A 9,383-nucleotide genomic window follows, 5' to 3' on the forward strand; every position below is an offset into this window, starting at 1 on the left:
ATAGATAGTGATCCAGAAGAGAATGGATGGCTCTATCAATTTAACCGCACCTGTGATGACCACAAACATGGTCTCGGTAACTTGGTCGGTGAATTTTGAATTGGACTGGACAAGATAAACCACCTGACCCGAAATAAGATAAACAAGCTTAGAGTAGATCTAGGAGTACAAACTGGCAAAACTGTTCACCCTGAGTATGGCTGGTTTGGGATTGGGACCGAGACAGTTAAGTACCAGCTATACCTTGGCAATATTATAAGTAAGTAAACCGTTTTTTTAGCATTCATGGTTCGATTTTTATACATTACTTATCATTCAGGGGTAGACCCGCATGTTCTAATTGGTTCTGACTCGGTCGGGAGTGACAGTAAGAGTAAGGTCCGAGCGTAACATAACAAACCTCTTTGCTACCTTTATTTTACTTATTTTATTATTTCTTTTATGCCTTTTGTTTGTTTGTTTGTTTTTTTTTCGCGGAAAAGAAAAAGTTTGAAGCCATAAAGACATTATAGGGACCCTTGAATTATGCGCATTTCTTTTGTTCTGTTTTGAAACAGATGCCACCGTTTCCTGTGACACCCTCTATCCTCTCAGAGATCTCGTTTTTGGTGCCTGGGATGAGGTTCCTGCTGATTGTGCTCAAAATAGAGGAGGAGGCTGGTGCAATGACAATAATGGCGCTGAATGTGCTGTTCATTCAAATCTCAATGGTATTTATCCACGTTGTGGAAAAGAAACCTTGGCTGCTATCCACTGGAGAAACTTAGATTCTACCAGTGCCGAGAGAAGCGCTCCGACATCAACTGAAATGAAAATTAGACCAGTGGAATTTATGCGCGTGGCTTGAAGTCTACATGTATGATATGTGCATCTGCTTAATCAATGCTGTTTTAGAAAAAACAGGAAGTAATTTTGCGACAAAAAAACACCGATTAGTTTTTTCAATCTCTTTAATCTAAGGTGTTCAGATTTTTAGAATAAGCAAATAAGTTTAATGACGGCATCGTAGACTCGACGACTTTTTTGTTGTAAAGAAAATATAGTGTAGCTTGTTTGTATCAGAATGTTTAATGATTTGTAGACTTAATAAGATTTGTTTACTATAACACAAATAAAATTTTACCAAACACGATTTCAGGAAGAGAATCTCATCATTACCCCAAAAGTTAATTCAGAAAAATTCCAATGGAACGCTTCATGCCATAAGATAGAGTTTGTGTATGTTTTGTTTTTAATACTTTGGTTTTGATATTTTCCTATGATTTTTTAAGCTTTGCTATTTCAGAGCTATCAAAGATTAAATCACAAAAGATACCTTTAAAATGGGAGTTTATAATTTATAAAAAAATAAAGACTGCTTTACATTGTTTCTACATCTATATAAAACACTTACCGATTGAGTTGCCATGGGAATCCACTTGTCGCAGACCTTCTCCTATGCTCGAGGATTTCTAGGCCTATAATGGTTTTCAATTTGATATTTACTGTAATGATCTTTTACTTGATCTGACGAACACGTTAAGGTATCGAGGTCCACTTCCTAGCATGGTGTAACCGCTCATTTGTGTAAAAGTATTAATTACCATGTTTTAATATTGAGCTAGATAACTCCTACTGAATACTCTCGTGTGAATAGAGTGACAAAAACAATTATGTCCCAAAATAAGAAATGTTCTTCTTAATCTCTTATGGAATTCTTTGTCGATATACTTAAAAATTTCAAGGGTTGAAAATTTGATTAACAGACAAGAGAAAATACCTTCTCACTTTACCCTTCATTTTCTGCACACCGTTCTAAAAAACGATGAGACGGCTAATTAATGAAAGCGAAAAATGAAAATCCAGTTTGTTTCAATGTTCGTGGTAGACAGTGGCTTGTGGAAAACACAGTCAATTTTGTGTGTGGAGGCTTTGGTGCGCCCGCTGAAACATATATGTTAAAACTTTTGTTATTTTCGGAATACATATACTTCAAAAGCTTTGTATAATTTTTTAAAGTTTCTTTTTATGCAGCGTGCTCGGGACTATCGAGCCAGAAAACATTCTTACTAATTATACGCACTTATAACTTCCTACAAGCTCGCGACAGAATTTCTGGTATTTCGTAATTAATTTTCATGATGCCCTCCGCGAATGAAGGTCAGGGTTTCAGTCGGTCTTATCGGCGCCCATCGTGCCCGAAATAACTTTTAGCTTGCCTGAAAAGATCTCTTCTTTAAGATTGTGGTCAAATGTGTTGAGATTTCTTTAAAACTAATTTACCATTTATACCTCAACCTTTACAAGTTTGCAGGAGAGTGTGACTATTTGTTGAAACTAATATAAGTGTTTGAGGCAGAGGAAGTAAAATACGAGAAGAGTTGGCTGTTTTCTCTCTACACGTAAAATGATAAGCCACTTGCGTTCGTGAAATGAATTCCTAAATAAAGATTACGTGTCAGGAATGTGATGAAACAAGGAAGGATGTTGCTAATCCGCTAATTGTGGCCTGAGTGCACGCTCTGGATTTCCCTGGGTATCAAAATTTATGAAATATATGATTTCTGAATGATGTATTCCTTCTGATGCAATGCTGCTGCAAGTTATAAATTTGAACAAGATAAGATATCTACTTCTGACCCATATATGGTCTAGTGGCACATAATCTTTTAGAACTCTCTGCCTACGAAAACATTATTGTTGACTCAAGAAATATTAAATATCTTATTCACATAATTTTAATTCTGACCTTGTCTTATCGAGAAAATTGAATGCAAATGACACCGAGATTAGAGTACTGCTGTTCCTAAAATATTCTAGAAATTGCTGTGTCGCGTTTTTGGTTAAATGAACTGATGCTAGGAATCAGAGAATGAAAACGTTTTCAATCAAAATGAGACCAAATGGAGGTATCGCATTGCCCAGTACGTGTAATAAACAGTGGAAAAATTTTGACAAATCTACGTCAAACGAAAGAGTGTATTAGTACCGATATGTGAAGGAAAAATTGGAGCCACATTTGAGCTGAAAACTTTTAAAAATCTGAAATTGTACGGTTTTAAAATAAAATATTGTATTTTTTTTTACTTAAATTTTCATATCACTATCAGTGGACTCAAGAAAATTAGTTCGTTTTTTCTATCATTTAAAGTAATAAAGACAAAAAAGGAAACTCTTGAGCTAAATATAATCGGTGGACAAATATCGACGTAGTCAAGGATCATTGCGTGATAAATGCCTGTGATTTGCATGATGTGACGTAAAGTAGCCAATAGAATCGCGCGAAAATGAATGTGTGGGTTATAATCTTTAATATACTGGAGAGTTAAATATCCACCATATCACCGAAACTGAGGTAAATAGTTGTCTTATTATATATCTCAGGGATACCAAAAGATTAGGTCAATTTTTTTTAGCAAACCGAAAAATGGTTGGAAATAAACTCTTGACGCGCGATTTTGTCTCATCGGCTGCTCTGAGTTGAAAAGTACTTACTATTCACTTCCGGCTTAACCAGTCAACGCACACGAAAAGCACTATTCACTTGTGAGGTACATATTAACTGTAAATATTGCTGTGTAAATAAATTCCTGTTGATGCAGTAAATTGTTGTAATGGGCAAGAGAGCAATAACTGTCTATTCAATTAATGTTGACACCGGGGGCACGGTTAACATACATGGCGCTAAATATATTTCTAAATTTAATTCTCCATTCTTAAAAGTGAGCAAGGAACGAACGGTTTTATTTATTTTTTTTTTTTTGAGCAGACATTTAACTTCCGTGCCGCTGAAAGACTGCACTCTTAGTTGGATAACAAAATATATTTAGGACCGTCCTTCATTTGTTTGAAGACGCGTGGGATCGTTAGATCTAGGTAGAGTGCAGGGCAGAATTTGTGATAGGCTTCGTTGATGAGATGTGTGATTAAATGATGAAAAAGTGTTTAATCTTCGATATGCCGGAATCTTTAAGGCATTGATTCACGTAGTCTTAAAAGTCACAAACAAGGCTAAATGAAGATAATTTCAATTGTTAAATATCTTAGAGTAGTCTTGGATAATACATCACTGGCCCACAAATGATGGATTCCCTTTTGTCAGTTGCACGAGTAATTATGACATTGCAAAGAAAATACAATCCTTCAAAGAGATCTCATTTGTTTACATTCAATTTTGAATTACAAATTCTTTCTTAAGGAATATAAGCATTAGCGAGCGATTTTTCTAACGGTTTGCATATGACAACTGGAAATCTTGTAAGACCAGTTGCTCTTCCTACTTTACCTGATATTAAGGGAGTTAGCAAAGTAAAATTTAATTGGAGTTAAGTTCAAGCCACTAACTGAATCATTATGCAACTTATGTTGCCTAATGAAATAGAATTTACTGAAAGTAATCTGATTAAGCTGTCAAATTAGAAACAGAGCAGGCGGTCTATTTCAGTCACTCGCGTTAAAAACAAAGTGAATAATCATGCGTCTCCAGATATCTGAAGCTTCTCTTCCTAAAACTATCCACCAGCCAACCTTTCGAGGAGAATTTAATTTCTTTCAAGTTTAGAAATACAAAGTGTTATACCATATTTGATTACAGTATACATCTAAGTTCCGTTATGACTACAAATTGATTTGTTTGCGTGCGTATTCCTCTCAAATTGCTCGTACGAATTTACTACTATAATTTTATCTGGCGAAGTGAAAACGCGGCCACCAATTATTTCACCGATTCAATTAGCTCGCACACTTATGAAAAAACACCCATTGATTCACAACTCCAGCGCCAGTAAGCGAATGCCATAAGCCCTATCAGGATCCCACGTTTTGATTCTAAAGAGATGTCCTTTGTTTAGTTGTTTCTAAAGAAATCTTACTTCTCGTCATTTAGTAATCAGCTCTGTAAAAGTGTTTAGTATTCATTATTTAATGACGCGAGCCGAGATCTGGAAAGTTCAAAGAGGCTACAAATGAAATATTCAATAACTCTGCAAAATGCCACCAATGCATCATGAAAATTCTATGGTTAGAAAAATGTTGCCTAAGCGGCAGAAGGAACACCTCACTTCGACTGACAAACCCAACTATTTCATCAAACAACGTGTAATAATTATTATCAAGTTGCGACTCCTATCGAAAATACTACAGTTATCCTTGAAAGAAATTACTTTAAGCCACTACAGACTTAGTTTACCACTGGCACAAACTCACTGTCTTCAAATCTCCTCGAAATGCCTAGTCTACGAAGTATATCACAGTAGATTTCTCACTAGAACGTTCCAGACAGTCGGTCTTTGCCGACAACAGCTACTTGCTACTCGAAGATGACTGAGTCCTTATATACTTGAAAAAGCATTCTGAACATTTCATTACAAGCCCATAACACAGCTACTCTGGCAGAAGTACATATTGATTACATAACCTTGTAGGAAGTTTTATAACGTTCCTTGGTATGTTATCAGGAGTTCGCGTATGTACATCACCGTGATTAAGGTTGCCAGAAATTTCAAGAGAATACAATTTACATTTACAATCCAATTATATACAGTCTACAAATGTTATATCAAACACCCAGATGTAATAACCTACTCGTATTCGATTGGCGCGGTTGTTGGATGCAGTGTTATCCAAAAACACTGCAAAAAACCTTGTTTGTTTTAGGTGACGACCGAAAAAGATAAAGAAGACTACGAAGCAGAAAGGAAATTTAGAAAATCAGAAAACGTATGATGATTTAGTTTTGCTGAGACTGATGGGTCTCTATCAAATGTCGAGTGCACTGGCTTCGCTTATCTTATTACCCTTTAGAGCCCCTTCTTCCCACTCAGTACAAGAAACGTGCGCCTCATGTTGCTCTACGTGCCTTCGTAACGTATATTCACGATAAGAAACGACAAACAGATCTCTTTTGCTGTCAATTTGGGAAAGGTAAGAGATTCTTATAACCAGAGACGGAACTTACGCTTTAAGTTTATCGAAAATGTAGAAGACAAAGCCAAGATAACTCAGATGCTCAATGTCTTGGCCAGTCGTTGGTCGGTAATGACCTAATTGTGGTCAGACGCGGTTTAAAATGTGCAAAATGTATTTTGATATCGCTCTTTCCATTCTCAAAGTTTGACAGGGAAAATGAACGATTTGGTGGACCAGAATTATCACTTTGCTGGCAGTGACAGACGACATTCCTAACTGGACAACAACAACTTTTAAGAGCCGGCCGACCTTACTTTGTTTAAAGACTCCAAGTTCGAGAGAACTGCGGAGAGCCGTACGACCTTGCTTTGTTTGAAGACTGCGAGTTCGTGAGAACTGCGATAGTGTAGAATGAGAATGTGGGTATTTCATCGAATTAAATAATGGGATATATAGTTAAATGGTGAAAGCGTCAGTTAATCCTAAGAGCAAAGAGAAAAACTATGATTATGATTTTTCCTCTCGTTCAGCGTATTAAAATTTTAATTGGATGTAGTGCATCAATTCTTTCATCTGGCACTCTTGAAGGCAGACTACACGTAGATATTATTTTGACAGATGTACTCCATCTCTATCTCTCTCTCAGTTTCCATGTTTAACACGAGTAATGTTTCATCAAAATCTGAGACATTCGTATCTCAATAAGTATGCACTTTGACCGCTTCGTGAGCAAACGGTAGGCGACGATTTCGGGACATTAATGGAAATGAAACAGATGAACATAAAGCGAATTGTGCTTAAAAGATAATTGAATTGATTACTCTAATAAAGCAAAATAAATTACCTTGCAGCCATCTTGACATATCCGTATCTGGCGGGGCAAAGAAGATGGTTCAGACCGCTGATAAACATACTGAAATATCAAATGTTTCAAAAATGAACCAGTCAAGCTTCCGTTGGCTATCGAACTCCTATATCTAAAGGCCCTTTAGTTTTTGGTTTCAGCTCATGGATGATCATATTTCCTTTATGAGCACATTCTGCCCTTTCGTTGGCAAATTGCTGTTATATAAGAATAACAATAGCTTATTCACAAAATAGCTTTTGGTTTAATTTAAAATGATATCGACCAGGACTCTAAGGATATTTACAGCAAACGAGTCTGCTCGGCATGCAGTCTCAAGTCCGGAAAACTCAGATCAAGAAACCTTATTTTGGACTTCAAAACGATGTTTTTTTTTGTGTGGACAAGTCAATGTGAACAAGGCTGCTCTTGTGTGGGGAAAAAAAAAGCTATAGGGCGCCATTCAAATCAAGAAAAGAAACAACTGACGGCTAAAGCTGCTTGAATTGTTTTCTCTGAAGTTCTCGGAGAACTAATCCTGATACGAGACAATTCCTGTCACGTTCATGTAAAAAATTCAGATAAGATGGTAGAAACCATATCATTTCATCGACGTATCTTCGGTCGCTACCTTCGACGAGGTGTCTTTTATGAATCCCACCGGAAGCGGATCGAATTTTATTTAAAAAAAAAAGCAAAACAAAACAAAAAGATAAAAGAACAACAAGAAAACAACAAGAAAGGTGCGTGTACGTGCAAGACATTGCGGGGTGCGAGGATGGAGATGACATACCCGTTCAAAATTCGATTTGTCATACTGAAATACAGAAATAATTAGGTCAATGATTGCTTTCTTGAACTTTGTTGTAAATTGTGTTCTGTTTTCCTCTTCGCTTTACAGCATGTCCACCACGAAAAGCAAGGAAGAGAAAAAAAAAATAGCCCCAATCCTCTCTCGGCCACGTCATTTTGTTTTGGTTTTGCCCAGACCATTCATATCTCAGGGACTGGTATAGACTAAATTGTATATGGCCCGGACCAGTGTTGGTTTTGCCAAGACGCAGGAAATGGTATGGAAAGAACTGTTTATGGCCCAGTGTTTACTGGTTTTCATTCAAAATTTGCTCGTTGAGAACGGAGTTACGAAATAATTTAAAAAACATAACCCGCCTAACATTGTTTTGTCACCGTCAAAGTAAGGAACAGACACACCTCAGCGGGAGTATATACATATATATATATATATATATATATATATATATATATATATATATAGGGAGTCTGCAAGTAGATTTTCGCGTGGAACAGTGCTCAATACGTTGAAGCAGAGCGGAAGAAATATTTTAAGAGGAACAAAGGACGCAACTACATTTTCCCGACAAGCCTGCTTCGTGAATAGCTTCACTCCTCAGGGATTTAATGAAAAAATATTCATGTGACTATCGTGTATGTACTAGAAAATTTTACATAAAACGCGGTTAACTTAAAAACTTTAAAGTTCAGCTGTTGCGTAGCAACGCTTTGTTTCTGTGTCGGCATGAAGTTACAAGTTCGTTACGCTTATTTAGTGATGAGAGGTCAGGTCGGCAAATTGTCAGGAATTTTTCTTTTAGGCAGAGGTTGTATCTTTTACTGAACTGTTGTAGGGAGAGCTAGATGATAAGACGCGCCATGAAATAGAAAAATCAATATTGTCGTTCTTGAGTGTCCAGTGTTGAGTGTCCAAACGCAAAAACAGACAGCGAAACAACATTCTCTGGTACAACCCTCCCCACAACGTCAACACCAACATCGGACACAAATTCCTCAGCCTAATTGACAAACATTTCCCTAAGGATCATAGCCTCCGCAAGATATTTAACCGCAACACCATCAAAATCAGTTACAGCTGTATGAATAACACTAAACAGGTCATCGACAACCACAACAAGCGCACGAGAACCAACAAAACATGCAACTGCCGACAAAAGAACAATTGCCCGCTCAACGGTAACTGCCTTCAATCTTCAGTCGTTTATCAAGCCATCGTCACACGGAACGACAACAACACCTCTGAAACATACATTGGACTCACAGAAACCGACTTCAAAACAAGACACAGAAATCACACCGCATCATTCCGCCACGCCAAGCACAAAAACTCCACCGAACTTAGCAAACACATCTGGACACTCAAGAACGACAACATTGACTATTCTATTTCATGGCGCGTCTTTTCATCTAGCTCTCTCTTCAACAGCTACAGTAAAAGATGTAATCTCTGCCTAAAAGAAAAATTCCTGATAATTTGCAGACCTGACCTCTCATCACTAAAGAAGCGTAACGGACTCGTATCTTCATGCCAACACAGAAACAAAACGTTGCTACGCAACAGCTGAACTTTAAAGTTTTTAAGTTTACCGCGTATTATGTAAATTTTCCTAGTATATACACGATAGTCAAATGAATATTCTTTCATTAAACCCCTGAAAAGTGGAGCGATTCACGAAACAGGCTTATTGGGAAAATGTAGTTGCGTCCTTTTTTCCTCTTAAAATATATATATATATATATATATATATATATATATATATATATGTCCAGCGATTCACAAAAGTTACATCGATTTCTAGATAACGAAATGTATGAGCTTGAGTTTACTTTATGAGAACGG

At 36.8% G+C, this 9,383-nt stretch overlaps 2 long non-coding RNA genes across 4 annotated transcripts; one reads left to right on the plus strand and one right to left on the minus strand.

Moving 5' to 3' along the window:
• Positions 1–417: 417 nt before the first annotated feature.
• On the minus strand, positions 418–6,886 carry LOC136277315 (uncharacterized). The gene is made up of 3 exons (XR_010715860.1): positions 6,731–6,886; positions 1,394–1,457; positions 418–803 (listed from the first exon to the last, which is right to left on the minus strand). It is a non-coding gene; the product is annotated as an uncharacterized lncRNA (long non-coding RNA).
• Positions 5,494–7,814, plus strand: LOC131784736 (uncharacterized). Of its 3 annotated transcripts, none has more exons than XR_010715859.1 (3): positions 5,494–5,901; positions 6,090–6,305; positions 7,632–7,814. It is a non-coding gene; the product is annotated as an uncharacterized lncRNA (long non-coding RNA). The 3 variants fall into 3 exon arrangements; XR_009340226.2 differs by lacking the exon at positions 7,632–7,814 and having other exon boundaries at positions 5,494–5,697; positions 5,782–5,901; positions 6,090–6,729; XR_010715858.1 differs by lacking the exon at positions 7,632–7,814 and having other exon boundaries at positions 6,090–6,729.
• The last annotated feature ends 1,569 nt before the right edge of the window (positions 7,815–9,383 follow it).

The sequence above is a fragment of the Pocillopora verrucosa genome, chromosome 12 (genome assembly GCF_036669915.1).
Source record: "Pocillopora verrucosa isolate sample1 chromosome 12, ASM3666991v2, whole genome shotgun sequence".
NCBI lineage: Eukaryota > Metazoa > Cnidaria > Anthozoa > Scleractinia > Pocilloporidae > Pocillopora > Pocillopora verrucosa.